The sequence below is a fragment of the Entelurus aequoreus genome, linkage group LG24 (assembly GCF_033978785.1).
Source record: "Entelurus aequoreus isolate RoL-2023_Sb linkage group LG24, RoL_Eaeq_v1.1, whole genome shotgun sequence".
NCBI classification, from domain to species: Eukaryota; Metazoa; Chordata; class Actinopteri; order Syngnathiformes; family Syngnathidae; genus Entelurus; species Entelurus aequoreus.
Window position 1 is genome coordinate 7,358,859 of NC_084754.1, and position 20,475 is coordinate 7,379,333.

The 20,475-nt window shown below is 39.9% G+C and overlaps 1 protein-coding gene across 4 annotated transcripts in view; it reads right to left on the reverse strand.

The window, feature by feature from the left end:
* Positions 1 to 20,475, reverse strand: part of LOC133641945 (uncharacterized) — a 480,284-nt gene that overhangs the window by 135,896 nt on the left and 323,913 nt on the right. The gene's annotated exons all lie outside the window — the stretch shown is intronic.

The following is a 20,475-nucleotide window of genomic DNA, read 5'->3' on the forward strand; positions in this document are numbered from 1 at the left end:
ATTGGTCATTTCTATGGACACAGAAATGACGTCACCTAAAATTCCGTTTACGGCACATAGTAATGTCGTAATTCAGCTCTGAGTGTGACACTTAAGATTCAGTCCTACACTTCGCTGAAAGTGTGAGTAAGACGCTTGATAACTAACTTTTAAGTGCAGCTTTCAGCGAAGAATTTATTTACTCTTAAGTCAACTCTTAGCAGACTTCTTAGGAGTCATTCTAAGAAGCTTGATAAGTACGGCCCCTGAACCCGTTATTTTGGAAGTTTACCTCTTACAAAGACATGAAAAGACCGGGGCCGATAACACATTTTGCTGGATGATATACTGTCCCACAAATTAATATTTGTGGCCTAGAAAAGCTGGAAATAATAAAATACCCTTTCTGGCTAAATGTATTTGTTCTGTTTATTTTTGACAATTTTGACAGAGAAATGTACTGCATATGTTTTACACTTTGATATATCTGATCATACAAGACCTTAAAAGCATTCTTTTGTGTCTTTTGATTGTCAAAAATAACTTTAAATATCTGCTCATCACCTTGACTTACAATTTCAAAGCAAGTTGTCCACAAACTGCAATATAAATGTTACATATAATAATCAAAAAGTTTTGTGAATGAGGCTATTATACATTTATATTCATTTATAGGTACTGTTACAAACATACCAAATTTTACGGACCATAGGGCGCACCTGATTATAAGGCGCACTGCCGATGAGCGGGTCTAGTCAGGTCTATTTTCATACAAAAAGCGCACCGGATTTTAGGGCAAATTAAAGGGGTCATATTATTGTTTTTTTTTTCTAAATGTAAAACACTTCCTTGTGGTCTACACAACATGTAATGGTGGTTCTTTGGTCAAAATGTTGCATAGATTATGTTTTACAGATCATCTTCAAGCCGCTTTCTGACAGTCGTTTCAGGATGCGCCATTTTGTTATTTACGTGGCTCACCTTCGGCAGCGTCTTTTCTCCGCCATCTTTGTTGTAGCGGTGTAGCGTGCAAGGACGGGAATGGAAGTATGAAAAGATGGAGCTAACTGTTTTAATGACATTCAGACTTTACTTAAATCAATAACAGAGCAGCATTTCCTCACCCGGAAACAACAACAAATGTGTCCCGTGAAATACCGTCCGTTCCTTGGGTGAATAATGTAAACTCACTACACCGGTATGTTTTAGCGCTTTCATGGCGAGTTTACTGACAGATATAAGTAAGAACTTTACACTACTTTATATTAGAAATGGCAACAGCGGAGGATGAATGTCCCATAACAAGATAGAGAAAAAGAAGAAGCTACACTACAAAGGCGGATGCGCGCAATTTTTCAGGATTTATGCAGATCCCAAATAATTGATGCAGTACCGCCTGAGGGATCCAAGGTCACGGGCACTCAATGTTACGTGCAGTGATTTCTCCAGATTCTCTGAACCTTTTGATGATATTACGGACCGTTAGATGGTGAAATCCCTAAATTCCTTGCAATAGCTCATTGAAAAAATGTTGTTCTTAAACTGTTCGACAATTTGCTCACGCATTTGTTCACAAAGTGGTGGCCCTCGCCCCATCCTTGTTTGTGAATGACTGAGCATTTCATGGAAGCTGCTTTTATGCCCAATCATGGCACCCACCTGTTCCCAATTAGCCTGTTCACCTGTGGGATGTTCCAAATAAGTGTTTGATGAGCATTCCTCAACTTTCTCAGACTTTTTTGCCACTTGTGCCAGCTTTTTTGAAACATGTTGCAGGCATCAAATTCCAAATGAGCTAATATTTGCAAAAAATAACAGTTTTCCAGTTCAAACGTTAAGTATCTTGTATTTGCAGTCTATTCAATTGAATATAGGTGGAAAAGGATTTGCAAATCGTTGTTTTTATTTACGATTTACACAACGTGCCAACTTCACTGGTTTTGGGTTTTGTATGTATTTCACTCAATCAAATACTAGCGCAATAAACCTATTTCAAACCCTTTATTAATGTTATTTTCTGGATTCTGTCTCTCTCTGTTTAAATAAACCTAACCCCCAAAATCTGGAGTGTTCATGTCCTTGTAAGCAGATAAACTTAGTCAGCTGGGGATGAAATATTTACAGTATTCCAGTAAAGCATGGTCTATTTCCACAATGACTCAAATTCAAAATGAACTGCACAACATATTTTGGTGGTTCCGTACCTGGTTCTACGCATTCCTTACTTGTCTTGCCTCATACCTCGCAGCTTGTCCCGTCACATTTTTAAGAATTGTGCACATACTAATAACCCCAGAGAGTGCTGATGCTCTATACTATATGACATCACCTCACATCATCGTGGTGAGAGTTTTCCACATTGAAAAAGGGTTATGTCACTTTAAAGGCTTACATACCATTAAAGAATTGCATCGGGGTTTCACAGCTTTGACGACTGGAGAAATAAAGATATTTTACCGATCATGTTTTATTGAAATACGGTAAGTTCTGAGCTTCTGCTTCCATAAGCCATGAATGAAGCACATTTCTATGGTAGGTACTGCAATAGTACCTCAACTTACAAGCACAGTGAGTTCCACAACTGGTAACTCAAAATACTCTTATCTCGAATGAGCCCCGCCCATTGAAATTAATTGAAATCAATTTATTCTGTGCTTGACCCTCCCAAAATACAATTTTAACATGGAGCATGCCTTTTTAATAGAAAAAACAAACTTTGTTTGAATAACAGTGCAATAGCATTTACTACAAACAACTACAGTAGTTTTATGAATTAGCCCGTAAACACGCTTACAAAAGGTAAATGCTGAACAATATTATTTCTATGTCATGTAACAATAGGAACTAGGAAATTGCTGTTTATGTTGCACACAGACGCATTTGAGTGACATGCCGGAGAGATCCGAGTTGACATTACTGACCCACGATTACTGTAACGTATTATTTTCGGGTCTCCCTATGTCTAGCATTGAAAGATTACAGTTGGTACAAAATGCGGCTGCAAGGCTTTTGACAAAAACAAGAAAGTTTGATCATATTACGCCTATACTGGCTCACCTGCACTGGCTTCCTGTGCACTTAAGATGCGACTTTAAGGTTTTACTACTTACGTATAAAATACTACACGGTTTAGCTCCAGCCTATCTCGCCGATTGTATTGTACCATATGTCCCGACAAGAAATCTGCGTTCAAAGAACTCCGGCTTATTAGTGATTCCCAGAGCCAAAAAAAAGTCTGCGGGCTATAGAGCGTTTTCTATTCGGGCTCCAGTACTCTGGAATGCCCTCCCGGTAACAGTTAGAGATGCTACCTCAGTAGAAGCATTTAAGTCCCATCTTAAAACTCATTTGTATAATCTAGCCTTTAAATAGACCCCCCTTTTTTAGACCAGTTGATCTGCCGTTTCTTTTCTTCTCTCCTCTTCTCCCCTGTCCCTTGCGAGGGGGAGTTGCATAGGTCCGGTGGCCATGGATGAAGTGCTGGCTGTCCAGAGCCGGGACCCCGGGTGGACCACTAGCCTGTGCATCGGTTGGGGACATCTCTGCGCTGCTGACCCGTCTCCGCTCGGGATGGTTTCCTGTTGGCCCCGCTGTGGACTGGACTCCCGCTGATGTGTTGGATCCACTGTGGACTGGACTTTCACAATGTTATGTCAGACCCACTCGACATCCGTTGAGGGGGGGGGGGGGGGTTACCCACATATGCGGTCCTCTCCAAGGTTTCTCATAGTCATTCACCGACGTCCCACTGGGGTGAGTTTTTCCTTGCCCGTATGTGGGCTCTGTACCGAGGATGTCGTTGTGGCTTGTACAGCCCTTTGAGACACTTGTGATTTAGGGCTATATAAATAAACATTGATTGATATACAGTTTGTCGCTACATCTGTAAGTGCAAGTTAAAACTCCACTATGCAAAACGAAAGCCATTTATCAACAACACCCAGAAACGCCCAGAAAAGCCGCATAAAATACCGGAGACCCCGGACTGTAGAACAACTTATGCTGTACATCAAGCAAGAATGGGAAATAATTCCACCTGAAAAGCTTCAAAAATTGGTCTCCTCAGTTCCCAAACGTTTACTGAGTGTTGTTAAAAGGAAAGGCCATGTAACACAGTGGTAAAAATGCCCCTGTGCCAACTTTTTTGCAATGTGTTGCTGCCATTGAATTCTAAGTTAATGATTATTTGCACAAAGACAAAAAGTTTCTCAATTCCAACATTAAATATCTTGTCTTTGCAGTCTATTCAATTGAATATAGGTTGAAAAGGATTTGCAAATCATCGTATTCTGTTTTTATTTACGAATTACACAACATGCCAACTTCACTGGTTTTGGATTTTGTGTTTGCCATCATTGGTACCTTTCCGCGGTGTCACCGGTGCCACCGTTTGACAGCTTTTCAACCCCTGACGTGCTGTGCAACTTCGAACCGCACGTCTTCACTGTAGAGGGTTCCACTCGATCGGGAACGCCGGAGAATTTGCCAAAACAAAGAGGGCCTATTTGTTCAAGTTGGCTAACCTCCTACGTGCCTCCATGCTTCCATGGATGATTCCCACATCAAACGCTGCCGAGCAACCTCAGTCGCATATGACTCCCACGCATCGCCGTGTCCTTTCACCTCGTCTCACTCCCAACGCCAACAAGCCTGGTCATTTAGCGGGGAGGCTAATGAGGCTCCTGTAACAGCCTTCTTTTCAGCAAAAAAAAAAAAAAGGACTCTGATAGCAATCTGACTTTGATTTGGCCAGTAGAACTGAGACGAGGGTAAATGCATGTGTTCTCGTATGTAAGGGTGGAGGTTTGTGAGAGAGCTTTGCACGGAGTAACTGAGAACGTACTTCCAGGCAGGCTAGACCAGATCTTTCCCCAATCACGTCTGTGGCCCATGGATGGAGTAGACCCAAGTGCATATCACTGTTTGACACTGTTTGCTGCAGTCTGATTGCCTGGTTCTGGTGGAGTTTGGGGGGCGAACAGATGTGGAAAGGGGATATATAAGTCATAAATGTTGGTATATATATATATATATATATATATATATATATATATATGTATGTGTGGGAAAAAAATCACAAGACTATTTCATCTCTACAGGCCTGTTTCATGAGGGGTTTCCTCAATCCTCAGGATTGAAATCTCCTGAAGATTGAGGAAACCCCTCATGAAACAGGCCTGTAGAGATGAAATAGTCTTGTGATTTTTTTCCCACACATACATATTACGCTCTACCACGGTATCGAGCACTATTTTTTGGATAATCTAATTAAGACATATATATATATATATATGTAAGGGAAAGGGGATCCTATTGGGTTGAGTTTTTCTTGCCCTGATGTGGGATCTGAGCCGAGGATCATACTTACATACCCTCCCAATTTTCCCGGTAGACTCCCGAATTTCAGTGCCCCTCCAGAAAATCTCCCAGGGCAACCATTCTCCCGAATTTCTCCAGATTTCCACCCGGACAACAGTATTGGGGGCATGCCTTAAAGGCCTACTGAAATGAAATGTTTTTATTTAAACGGGGATAGCAGATCCATTCTATGTGTCATACTTGATAATTTCGCGATATTGCCATATTTTTGCTGAAAGGATTTAGTAGAGAACATCGACGATAAAGTTCGCAACTTTTGGTCGCTGATAAAAAAAAAACCTTGCCTGTACCGGAAGTAGCGTGATGTCACAGGTTGAAGGGCTCCTCACATTTCCCCATTGTTTACACCAGCAGAGAGAGCGATTCGGACAGAGAAAGCGACGATTACCCCATTATATTGAGCGAGGATGAAAGATTTGTGGATGAGGAACGTCAGAGTGAAGGATTAGAGTGCAGGGCAGGACGTATCTTTTTTCGCTCTGACCGTAACTTAGGTACAAGGGCTCATTGGATTCCACACTTTCTCCTTTTTCTATTGTGGATCACGGATTTGTATTTTAAACTACCTCGGATACTATATCCTCTTGAAAATGAGAGTCGAGAACGCGAAATGGACATTCACAGTGACTTTTATCTCCACAACAATACATCGGTGAAGCACTTTAGCTACGGAGCTAACGTGATAGCAGTGGCGTGCCGTCACTAGAGGCAGGGGAGGCGGGGCCTCACCTGCCATCATGGAAAGAAAAAAAAAAGTAAAAAGAAAACATTTTTTATTAAATTGTTATATGTATCCAGTGATTATACTAAAGTTATTTTACATTTAACTTCACCATGTTAAGATTATTTTTATTTTTATTTTCACATTTGTCGTTCAAATACTGAGAAGAGACGGTGCGGTGATCAGCAGCCAGTTGAGGCACGTCACTGATTTGTGCCTCAACATGGATTGTGCACAATGACTCGGCTAACTGCTGGCCTGCTGTGCAGTGAGACCGTATTGCTATATGAATTATATTATACATTTCCATAGTTTAGTTAGCTGAGGTATATAATGTACAGTGTATTTTGTCAACAACTGTATGTGTGTAAAGTGCTGAGCATTCATAATACTGCTGCAAAGACACACTGTGTGAGGCTCGTCTCATAACCCCGCCTCCTGGTGCCAAGCACCTCCGCCGCAGAATGCACCCCCGACGGGAGCGCCGCGGCCACACCAACCAAAGCCCACACCCAAACCCTCCACGTGAAAGACCGAATCCACCCAAAAAAAGTCACTTAACAAGAAGCCAAAAAGTGCAAAAACAACAATGCTCGCGCTGCAGGAGCCGCGAACGACCGCAGGGACACAACATTAGGTACACCTGCACTGCAGGTTCATATGTTTTTAAATTTGACTGTGATGATGCAGTCGTGCCTCACCAGACATTAACCTCACCGCACGCCACTGCGTGATAGCATCGTGCTTGAATGCAGATAGAAACAAAAGAAATAAACCCCTGACTGGAAGGATTGATTGATTGATTGAGACTTTTATTAGTAGGTTGCACAGTGAAGTACATATTCCGTACAATTGACCACTAAATGGTAACACCCGAATAAGTTTTTCAACTTGTTTAAGTCGGGGTCCAGTCGGGATAGACAGAAGATCAACAATACTACTATCAGGAGACACCGAACCAAACTCTGGACCTGTAAATACACGGTTAATGCTGTGCCGCCTGTCGAAGCCTAGCAATGCTGTTGCTAACGACGCCATTGAAGCTAACTTACCTACGGGACCTCGTCAGAGCTCTGATAAAAACATTAGCGCTCCACCTACGCCAGCCCTCATCTGCTCATCAACACCCGTGCTCACCTGCGTTCCAGCGATCGACGGCGCGACGAAGGACTTCACCCGATCATCGATGCGGTCGGCGGCGAGCGTCGGATAGCGCGTCTGCTATCCAAATCAAAGTCCTCCTGGTTGTGCTGCTGCAGCCAGCCGCTAATACACCGATCCCTCCCTACAGCTTTCTTCTTTGCAGTCTCCATTGTTCATTAAACAAATTGCAAAAGATTCACCAACACAGATGTCCAGAATACTGTGGAATTTTGCGATGAAAACAGAGCTTTTTGTATTGGATTCAATGTGTCCGAATACCTCCGTTTCAACCATTGACGTCACGCGCAAACGTCATCATACATAGACGTTTTCAACCGGAAGTTTCACGGGAAATTTAAAATTGCACTTTATAAGTTAACCCGGCCGTATTGGCATGTGTTGCAATGTTAAGATTTCATCATTGATATATAAACTATCAGACTGCGTGGTCGGTAGTAGTGGCTTTCAGTAGGCCTTTAAAGGCACTGTCTTTAGCGTCCTCTACAACCTATTGTCACGTCAGCTTTTCCTCCATACAAACAGCGGGCCGGCCCAGTCACACAATATATGCGGCTTTTACACACACATAAGTGAATGCAAGGCATACTTGATCAACAGCCATACAGGTCCCACTGAGGGTGACCGTACAAACAACTTTAACACTGTTACAAATATGCGCCACACTGAACCCACACCAAACAAGAATGACAAACACATTTCGGGAGAACATCCACAACGTAACACAACATAAACACAACAGAACAAATACCCAGAACCCCTTGCAGCACTAACTCTTCCGGGACGCTACAATATACATCCCCCCTAACTCCCGAATTCGGAGGTCTCAAGGTTGGCAAGTATGCCGAGGATGTCGTCGTGGCTTGTGCAGCCCTTTGAGACACTTGTGATTTAGGGCTATATAAGTAAACTTTGATTGATTGATTGATTTTCTTTGCAGCATTATGAAGAATTAAATTCACCAGTGGAGCATGTGTGACATGGTGAACCCCCCCCCCGTTTTTAGTACCAGTCTGACTTTCACCGACTCAAAAAGCGCCTACTTGTTTCACCCATTGAAAAAGTCAAACTAACTAATGCAGAAGTGGAGAGCGTTTCCACACTTCCTGCTGAAAAGAACTCGTGCAATGGTTCTAGTAAAACAGGAAGTACAGTTGGATATGTTCTTTGAGAGAGAGAGAAAAAAACTTTAGTTACACAATGAAACCACATCCCAGTTATGGCTGCCTTCAGAGGGCCGCTTCTATCGGAGAGTGATATTCCCCTCATAATATTATTGCACAAAAATATATTTTTTTTACATACCATATTTTCCGGACCATAGGGCGCACCGGATTATAAGGCGCACTGCCGATGAGTGGTCTATTTTTGATCTTTTTTCATATAAAAGGCGCACCGGATTACAGGGCGCATTAAAAGGAGTCATTGTATTATAATTTTTTTTCTAAATGTAAAACACTTCCTTGTGGTCTACATAACATGTAACGGTGGTTCTTTGGTCAAAATGTTGCATAGATTTTGTTTTACAGATCATCTTCAAGCCGCTTTCTGACAGTCGCTTCAGGATGCACCATTTTCTGGGCGGTCTTATTTACGTGGCTCACCTTCGGCAGTGTCTTCTCCCCGTCATCTTTGTTGTAGCGGTGTAGCGTGCAAGGACGGGAGTGGAAAAAGTGTCAAAAGATGGAGCTAACTGTTTTAATGACGTTCAGACTTTACTTCAATTAATAACGGAGCAGCATCTTCTCATCCGGAAACAACAACAAGGCCGGAAATGCGTCCTGTGAAAAAAAGTCCCGCTTGAACTCTAATAACTAAAGTTCCTTGGGTGAATAATGTAAACTCACTACACCGGTATGTTTTAGCGCTTTCCTGGCGAGTTTACTGACATATACAAGTAAGAACTTTACACTACTTCTTTATATTAGAAATGGCAACAACGGAGGATTAATGTCCCATAAGAAGATAGAGAAAAAGAAGAAGCTTATCGACTATGGTGTCGGTACGGACTACCAAGGCGGACGCACGCACATTTTCAGGATTGATGCAGATCCCAAATACAGATCAGCAGGTACCAGAAGGTAAGAAAAGTTGCTTTTGCATAATATTGCGAAACAAAACGACAGATAATATGTCTTACCTTATACACACACCATAATAATACTTGTATGTTGAAGCACAGTACAATCCATCAAGCGGTGCGGCTTCATAGCTTACCAAAATCGTACTAAAACATTGATAGATTTTTAGGCGCCCTGTGTAATGTTCTATATTCTCAATGGAACATATAAAATGTTGGTGTTTTTTACTTGAGTCATATTGCCATCATACCTCTTACCACATATGTCTTATGTTTGACTGCCATCTACTGGTCACAGTTATTATTACACTATGTACCAAATGAAATTGCTTTGAGGTAGGTGAGCAAAACCAGAACTATTCCGTACATTAGGCGCACCAGGATTTTAAGGATTTGAAGTGCGCCTTATAGTCCGGAAAATACGGTACTCCGTAAAAAAAATCTAGACTGGCAGAATCTTACCGTGGATTTGATCGTTTTTTCTTTACAGGATATTACTGTAAATGGAAAAAGGCTACCATGTTTTTCTACGGTAAAATTCTGGTGACAGAGCAGCCAGTGTTAATCATGAACTATATGATGGTTGTTTTTGCGGCGTATTACTTTAAATAGAAAAAAATGGTACCATTGTTTTTTTTTAATGATAAAATTCTGGCCACTCAGAAGCCTTCTTTTTAAAAAAATTTTTTACCATAAAATCTATTACCGTTTTTACAACGTCTAATTTAATGAATAACTTCAAGTCAATCAGATATTTATTTTTATTTGTACAAAAAAAGTTTAATGTATGATAATGTATTTGTTACATTAGGAAACATGAAACGAATGGTTCATTATTATCAGAGATAACTACTTTCCGACCTAAATTCATACAAATGTATATAACATTGCCAACATTGCCAACATTATTATTACAGATTCATACATGAATCAAGCATTTTTTATTTTAAGAAAAAACATGTTTAATGTATAATAATATAGTGTTTGTTACATTATTAGATATTATTGAATCAAAATATATGCAATTGCATGCAATAAATATATTTTTCTGTCAAAATAGAAAGAAAATACATTTAGTAAGTACTTTACTGATGCGTATTATTTCCAGGCGTTGGCGGGCCATATAAAATGATGTGGCGGGCCAGATCTGGCCCCCGGGCCTTGAGTTTGACACACACCATGATAACAGTCATTATATAAAGAGTATTGACTAGGAGTGTAACGCTGCATGTATTCCGATTTTTCGGTATGGACCCGACAGTTTGGTACCTATTTCTCACGGTACACATTTCGACTGTAAGTGTATGTTCGGCATTTGGTGTGGATAGCAATACAGTTATTTACAGGCGATAATCGCGATAAAAAATTCCACAAAGTAGGAATCAATTATACATGCTTTTATATTTACCGTAAAATGTAAGAAATTTAAAAAAAAAACACTATTTTACAGTAACATTTTGTAAATGTAAAGTTTTAACTGTAAAATCGACAGTATTTTTACAAATATATACAGTATATGGTTAGAGTGTCCACCCTGAGATCGGTAGGTTGTGAGTTCAAACCCCGGCCGAGTCATACCAAAGACTAGAACAATGGGACTCATTACCTCCCTGCTTGGCACTCAGCATCAAGGGTTGGAATTGGGGGGTTAAATCACCAAAAATGATTCCCGGGCGCGGCCACCGCTGCTGCCCACTGCTCCCCTCACCTCCCAGGGGGTGATCAAGGGTGATGGGTCAAATGCAGAGAATAATTTTGCCACACCTAGTGACAATCATTGGTACTTTAACTTTGAACTTTTTAATTCATAATCAATGATACATGTTTTAAGGCATAATAATGAAATCCAGAGGCAAATGTATGCATTATTCGCTGTTACAAGCGGCCCTCTGATGGCAGCCATAACTACCATGTGGCCCTCAATGAAAACCAGTTTGATAACCGTGTGTGATCAAAACACAACATTTTTTCACACTGACTGATAGTATGTCATACTTCCACTTTAACTTCAATACCACTGCTTTGTTCTCGCTGCCGTTTGATCTTTACTTTATACCTTTATGGTTTAAATTGCCAACCTTCGCCTCGGAGCCAATAAAATGCCCGCCCCTGCAATTATTCCTCCAATTCAGAGAAGGAGCGCCTCATTCACAAAAGAATAATCTACCACCGCACTATAAAGGCACCATTAAATCCAAGCACTGGATCCGATTTCAGCTGCCGAGTAAGATATTGCAATTCTATTTACACTGCAGGAATGTATCACAGATGTGAGCACTCAGCAGGGTCATTTCCACAATGTGAAACCAGGTAAAGCAAACTTACTTGGTTGCACCTTTAGGGACAAGGTAAAACAAAGATGTGCATTAAAATAGCAGGCGGTTTAAAATATGTTTGCTTCCACTATGACATGAGCTTATTACACCAGTGTTTTTCAACCTTTTTTGAGCCTAGGCACATTTAAAAAAAAAAACGAAACTCAGTTGACAGTAAAAAGTTGTCGCAATTGTTGGATATGACTTTAAACCATAACCAAGCATGCATCACTATAGCTCTTGTCTCAAAGTAGGTGTACAGTCATGACCTGTCACATCACGCCGTGACTTATTTTGAGTTTTTTTTGCTGTTTTCTTGTATGTAGTTTTAGTTTTTGTCTTGCGCTCCTATTTTGGTGGCTTTTTCTCTTTTTTTGGTATTTTCCTGTAACAGTTTCATGTCTTCCTTTGAGCGATATTTCCCGCATCTACTTTGCTTTAGCAATCAAGAATATTTCAGTTGTTTTTATCCTTCTTTGTGGGGACATTGTTGATTGTCATGTCATGTTCGGATGTACATTGTGGACGTCGTCTTTGCTCCACAGTAAGTCTTTGCTGTCGTCCAGCATTCTGTTTTTGTTGACTTTGTAGCCAGTTCAGTTTTAGTTTTGTTCTGCATAGCCTTCCCTAAGCTTCAATGCCTTTTCTTAGGGGCACTCACCTTTTGTTTTTGGTTAAAGCATTAGACACCTTTTTACCTGCACTTTGCCTCCCGCTGTTCCCGACATCTACAAAGCAATTAGCTACCGGCTGCCACCTACTGATATGGAAGACTATTACACGGTTACTCTGCCGATCTCTCAACAGCACCGACACTCAACAACAACATCATTTGCAGACTATAATTACTGGTTTACAAAAAATAGTGTGCCGTGAGATACAGTCTGGTGTGCCGTGGGAGATTATCTAATTTCACCTATTTGGGTTAAAAATATTTTTTGCAAAACAGTAATTATAGTCTGCAAATGATGTGTTGTTGTTGACTGTCGGCGCTGTCTAGAGCTCGGCAGAGTAACCGTGCAATACTCTTCCATATCAGTAGGTGGCAGCAGGTAGCTAGTTGCTTTGTAGATGTCGGAAACAGCGGGAGGCAGTGTGCAGGTAAAAAGGTATCTAATGCTTAAACCAAAAATAAACAAATGGTGAGTGCCCCTAAGAAAAGTAATTGAAGCTTAGGGATGGCTGTGCAGAACGAAACTAAAACTGAACTGGCTGCAAAGTAAACAAAAACAGAATGCTGGACGACAGCAAAGACTTACTGTGGAGCAAAGACGGCGTCCACAATGTACATCCGGACATGACAATCAACAATGTCCCCACAAAGAAGGATGAAAACAACTAAAATCTTCTTGATTGCTAAAACAAAGTAGAGGGAAATATTGTTTAAAGGAAAACATGAAACTGCTACAGACAAATACCAAAAAAAGAGAAAAAGCCATTAAAATAGGAGCGCAAGACAAGAACTAAAACACTACACAGGAAAACCGCAAACAACTCAAAATAAGTCAGGGCGTGATGTGATAGGTGGTGACATACTTGCCAACCCTCCCGTTTTTAGCGGGAGAATCCCGTTATTTTCTCCCGACAAACTCCCGGTATTCAGAGGCCACGCCCCCTCCAGCTCAATGCGGACCTGAGTGGGGACAGCCGTTCTCACGTCCGCTTTCCCAGCAGCTTGCCTGCCCAATGACGTCATAACATCTACGGCTTTTAGAGAGTAGAGTGCACAACAAGGAGAGAGAGTTCTTGGTTTCTTATGTGGGTTTATTGTTAGGCAGTTTCATTAATGTCCTCCCAGCGCGGTAACAACACACAACAACAGCAGTCACGTTTAGTCTACCGTAAAGCAGTTTGTCTGCCGTAAACAGCAATGTTGTGACACTCTTAAACAGGACAATACTGCCACCTACTGGATAGCCTGCAGAACACTGAAATTCAAGTATGTCTTTTATTTATATGTATAATAAGATACAAAATAAATAAAAAAAATATATATATAGCTAGAATTCACTGAAAGTCAAGTATTTCATACATACACTACCGTTCAAAAGTTTGGGGTCACATTAAAATGTCCTTATTTTTCAATGAAGATAACTTTAAACTAGTCTTAACTTTAAAGAAGTACACTCTATACATTGCTAATGTGGTAAATGACTATTCTAGCTGCAAATGTCTGGTTTTTGGTGCAATATCTACATAGGTGTATAGAGGCCCATTTCCAGCAACTATCACTCCAGTGTTCTAATGGTACAATGTGTTTGCTCATTGGCTCAGAAGGCTAATTGATGGTTAGAAAACCCTTGTGCAATCATGTTCACACATCTGAAAACAGTTTAGCTCGTTACAGAAGCTACAAAACCGACCTTCCCTTGAGCAGATTGAGTTTCTGGAGCATCACATTCGTGGGGTCAATTAAACGCTCAAAATGGCCAGAAAAAGAGAACTTTCATCTGAAACGCGACAGTCTATTCTTGTTCTTGGAAATGAAGGATATTCCACAAAATTGTTTGGGTGACCCCAAACTTTTGAACGGTAGTATATATATATATATATATATATATATATATATATATATATATATATATATATATATATATATATATATATATATATACATATATATATATATATATTATATATATATATGAAATACTTGATTTGGAGAATTCTAGCTGTAAATATACTCTCCTCTTAAACACGCCCTTAGCTACGCCCCAACCACGCCCCCACCCCAAACACCCCCCCCCACCTCCCGATATTGGAGGTCTCAAGGTTGGCAAGTATGGGTGGTGACAGTACACCTACTTTGAGACAAGAGCTATAGTGATGCATGCTTGGTTATGGTTTAAAGTCATATCCAACAATTGCGACAACAACTTTTTACTGTCCACTGAGTTTTGTTTTTTAATGATGTCTCCTGGTGGTGTGCCTCCGCATTTTTTCAACGCAAAAAATGTGCCTTGGCTTAAAAAAGGTTGAAAAACACTGCACTAGTGGTTGAAAAACACTATTACACCATAACATCCTGAATATGTTGTGTACTGTTTTCCTCCTTCAAGATGTGGGTATCTGTGCTCTGAGGGTGCAGATCAAACACGCGCAGGCCTGGGGCTGATTAGATCCAATTCCACTTTGTTACCAAGGCCTGCACTTATTTCCTGACATCTACCGTACAGTGAGTGCCCTCAGAGAGGCCCCTTCATCCCAGTCAGAGGATGAGGAACTGAACCAGACCATCTGACTTCCATTGCTGAGCGCACTTTGTGTGTTCCACTCTGCCACTGGTATTTTGAAAATATGCACGGCGCTGTTAACCAGAAGACCACGCTCAAACGGGTATGATGTCATTGAGGTTCGATCATGACGGCCTGGAGATGATTCTGTATCAAGATGCTTGAGGCCCATGTTTTTCATATCCTGCATTCATATTCTTTCGGCTCACACTGAATGTCACGACTGTTTCCCGTACATTAATTTATTTGTTGCGGCCCACCACGCATACAATCGGACCCTTACTGATAGATCACCACTTCCTCTTTCTGTTTTGCTGATGTCACAATCGCTGCTTGCTTGAACTCATAGCCTGTGTGTGAGTTTCTTCACACTTTTTCACGTTTGCTTCCCCCCCCCCCACTACATCACTGATTTCTACATAATAACACATCACTTACTGTACAATGTCTGCTGTCATTAAGATGTTGACTGATAGAATATTGTTATATTGTTCAAACTCGTTTCGCAAAATAATTAGCGCATGCCTCGAATTACCGCCGGGTCAGAATTACCGCCGGGTCAAACTCGTTTCGCAAAATAATTAGCGCATGCCTCGAATTACCGCCGGGTCAAACTCGTTTCGCAAAACAATTAGCATATGCCTAGAATTACCGCCGGGTCAAACCATTAACGTCACGAGTGACACTTCACCTTTCAAGGTATAATTTTCAAAATGGAGGAGGCTAATTTCAATAATATAAAATCGCATAAAGGGAAGAAGATAAAGAGCTATTCAGTAGGATTTAAGGTAATTGCAATTCTAATTATTAGGGTCCGCACAGGACCATTGCAAAAGGAAATCCCGAAAGGGAGTTCCTTTTGCAATGGGACGAAAGGAACCTATTGAAATTGTAAGGTTTTATTATTATTCTTTATTATTATTCTTCCGCACCGTTGCGCACTACTTTGCCCCCCTTAACATGCTTCAAAACTTTACACACACAGAACAACGATGACACAACACTTTAGTCAAAAACTAACTGCCTGTAACTCCCACTAGGAAGGTCGTAGAGACATGAAACAAAAACCTGTATGTAAGTCTCACTTAGACCTACAATTCATAATGACACATTCTCGGGCAAAAACCAACAGGAAGTTGGCAATTTCCCCTTCAAGACAAAAAATGACTAAAAACACTCATTTTTGCCTCTTTGAGCTGTAATTTTACCCCCTTAAAATACTTCAAAACTCACCAAACTTTTCACACACATCGGGACTGGTGGAAATTGCGATCAAAAAAAAAAAACGAACCCCAACACTCAAAATTGCGCTCTAGCGCAATTTCTGAATAAAACAGAGACAAAACTGCTCCTCAGAGGAAAACTCAGACAAAACTGCTTGTAACTTCCGGTAGGAACGTCTTAGAGACATGAAACAAATACCTCTATGTAGGTCTCACCTAGACCTACATTTCATAGATTGACATCCTTCAGCAAAAATCAACAGGAAGTTTGCAATCCCTCCTTCAAAACAACATTTTTGTTAAAACCGGTCACCAAACATCAAACATTATCTCCTCTGAGCGCGTTTGTCGTTTCGGCTTCAAACTACTACAGGAGAGAGATTGAACCCTTCTAATTAAAATTTGACGACGGCGTTTTGATTCGTGCTACCGTTTTGATTTTACGAGCCTTCAAAGAAAAGAACCACTGTGCCGCAGCACCTAGGAAAAAAAACAAAGACACAACTTCCTCTAACTCCCAGTACGAATATTGTAGCGACATGCAACAAATACCTCTATGTAGGTCTGACTTAGAGCTAGATTTCATACACTGACATCCTTCAGCAAAAATCAACAGGAAGTTGGCAATCACCCCTTCAAAACAAAAGTTTCATAAAAACACTAATTTTTGCCTCTTTGAGCTGTAATTTGACCGCCTTAAAATACTTAAAAACTCACCAAACTTTTTACACACATCAGGACTGGCGGAAATTGCGATCTAATTAGGACTAGCACCTGCCAAAATGCGGACCCGACCAACGCTGCTTGCAGCTTTAATTAATCTTGTGTTAGTTTGTAGTGGTGGAGAGCTGACTTTTTGTTGTTGGAGTTGTGTCTTTCAAAGCGCTTTATTTTGAAAAAATGTTTTAATATAGCTGCTTGTGTCAAATATCATTTTGATGCAGTTGTACGAGTAACATTTTAGAAACAAATCATGAGCTAAGAAAACCTGCTAACAGGCGGTAATAATGTTATTTTAATTGCCTTTTCGGACCCAAACAAAAAGAACTCCCGGGATGATTTATTGCGCTTTAAAATTTTATCGCGGCATTAAGCGATGTCATGATGGTATCCTTACATCACACTCAAATTTATAAGCGCATGCCTAAATTTACCGCATGCCTTTGGTAAGCGCTGGAATGAGACGCGGTTTTAAATTAATTACTGCATGCCTAAATTTACCGCATGCCTTTGGTAAGCGCCGGAGTGAGAAGAGGTTTTATATTAATTACCGCCCCGGCACTAATTCAAAGAAATACGGTACTCAAATACTGTATACTGCAAAAGAAGGGACTCATAAAAATGTATTGAAAAATTAATTTACATACAATTACGGAGCACTAAACTAAATTCTAACTAAATAAATACTACTAATAATACATATGTTACATAGTTAAACTGTTAGTAAAATTTAAGTGCAAATACTTTAGTCATACTTGCTGTGCTTAAGAAACTTCTCTATGCATACTTGCCAACCCTCCCGTTTTCACCGGGAGACTCCCGGTATTCAGCGCCTCTCCCGATAACCTCCCGGCAGAAATGTTCTCCCGACAAACTCCCGGTATTCAGCCGGAGCTGGAGGCCACGCCCCCTCCAGCTCAATGCGGACCTGAGTGGGGACAGCCTGTTCTCACGTCCGCTTTCCCACAAAATAAACAGCTTGCCTGCCCAATGACGTCATAACTGTAGAATGATCGAGGGCGAGTTCTTGGTTCCTTATGTGGGTTTGTTGTTAGGCAGTTTCATTAACGTCCTCCCAGCGCGGTAACAACACACAACAACAGCAATCACGTTTAGTCTACCGTAAAGCAGTTTGTCTGCCGTAAACAGCAATGTTGTGACACTCTTAAACAGGACAATACTGCCACCTACTGGATAGCCTGCAGAACACTGAAATTCAAGTATTTCTTTTATTTATATGTATAATAAAATAAATATATATATATATATATATATATATATATATATATATATATATATATATAGCTAGAATTCACTGAAAGTCAAGTATTTCATATATATATATATATACATATATATATATATATATATATATATATATATATATATATATATATATATATATATATATATATATATATATATATATATATATATATGAAATACTTGAGTTGGTGAATGCTAGCTTAAATATATTCCCCTCTTAACCACGCCCCCGCCCCACCCCCGACCACGCCCCCACCCCCCGGTATCGGAGGTCTCAAGGTTGGTAAGTATGTCTATGACTTTAGCTTCAGACTTTAATTTGTTTGCCATTGTCATTGGCTTTATTTAGGGGCTGATTTACTAAAGGTTTGCGTGTAATAAAACATGTGCAAATGAGATACCACACGCAAAGCTGATGTACTAAACGTGTGCAAAGTGGATTGTGTCTGTTATGTGCATAAACTGCATGAATTACATTGAAGTAAAACATTTAAGAAATATTCCTATACGACATTCTGACAATAAAATTGCATTTGTTTTGGTTTTTAATTTAATCTAAATCATGCAAGCAAATCATTTACTGCAGTTATTCAAATGTATTCAAAATTCAAGTGTAATTAACAACAGCACTTAGTTGTCAGCACTAGTTTATGTGCATCTATGCGTGATTGAGAGCCAACGAGCTAAAAGACCAAGCTGTCAGCTCGTCATCCAGCGTGACACTTCAGGCGTCAGAAAGTTAGGTTTGTAAACGTTCCACCACACATGTTGGATGCGTACTTTTATTCAATTAAATGACAAATTAAATAATTATGTGTCCGTTATTATTTGTCCACTGTGAATGAGGTAATAATGATGCAACCCAGCCACATGTTGAGTGCAGTCCTGTGGGATACACTGGAATACACACATGTATCCCACTATTTCTCTGTTACACTAAGTAGCATTATTTTACACTTCACCTTCAAAAAGGAGTTTCACCCTGGGGAACTGTATTAGGCCTTTTATTTTGGAGGGCACAGTGGGCAGCATGGCCACAATCTTCAAGTTAAATCAGTCATCTCACACAGTTGTCATTGGTCTTCTGCATTTTTTGATTATTTCCTTTACAATACTCTTATTTTTCGTTCTACTTCCCGTTTGCCTCCATTTCCCACCACCCCTGGCCTGACACACCTCTCCCTGGTTGCCAATCAGGTAGCTTCTTAGATCGTTTTGCTTTGTACCTCAACTCTGAGTTTTGTGCTTCCCATGCCTGTTTGAGCTTTGTGCACTTCCTTCTTTTGTCATTAAATACTTTTTTTTTTTTTTACCTGCGCTGTGCCTGCCATCTCTGCACCCTGGGGTTCGAGACCAACACAACTGTAACAAACTGCCAGACAATCGTTAAAAAAATAAAAAATAAAAAATAAAAACACTGCTATTGTTTTGTGTCTTAACAACTTAAGTGAATAATGTTTTTTTTCTTTCTTGGAATTAATTTAAATTGTTATTGTTTTATTCTGTGTGGCTGTTGCATTGCTTTGTACTTTTCCACTCTGTGATTCTAGTAAGCAAACAAGATTCCTGCAGCTTTATGATTGTTTCTGTGTTGTTTCACTTTCATATTTACGCCGCTGTTAAAGGGGAACTGCACTTCTTTTTGAATGTTGCCTATCCGTCACAATCATTATGAGAGACAAGAAGACAGATGTATTGTTTTTAATGCATTCTAACTCGTAACTAAGCATAAATTGAAGTTTGCTTACAATGCAGTCAATGAGAGGTTTTCCATTCCGCCCATAAAGCCCTCTAAATAACCACCCAAAAAGTGCCAAACAATACTCCATTTACATTTTGTGACCTGAATATTAACCAAGTATTAGTGAGTTTGAGTTTGAGTTTATTTCGAACATGCAAGCATACAACATGATACATCACAATTTCCAGTTTCTCTTTTCAACATGTTCAAAAAGGAGTAGGAAGAAGCTGAGCTTATTTAATCCTACCCCTTTTCTTTACATAAGAGTTGCTAAAACTTTTTGTTCACTTCCTGTTCAGAATTTATTCACAATAAACTCCATAAGTAATCACAACAAAAATAAATAAATAAATAATAGTAATAATTTAATAATAATAATTGGTGAAGTAAGTCATATTTCATCTGATGAGATAAGTAAGATTACTTTACGAATGAATGAATGGATGGATGAAACAAATTGAGAATGTTTGTCCTGGTTCTTCTTCTTTGTACTTTGTAAACACTTTAAGTTGGAAGAGTTTCTTGAAGTGGATCATATTAGTACATTGTTTGATTGCTTTGCTTAATCCATTCCATAATTTAATTCCCAATAGACTTTTGCTTGTTAGGGTTTAATAAGTCAATATTAAAGTCACCACATAAGAAAATTATTCTTTG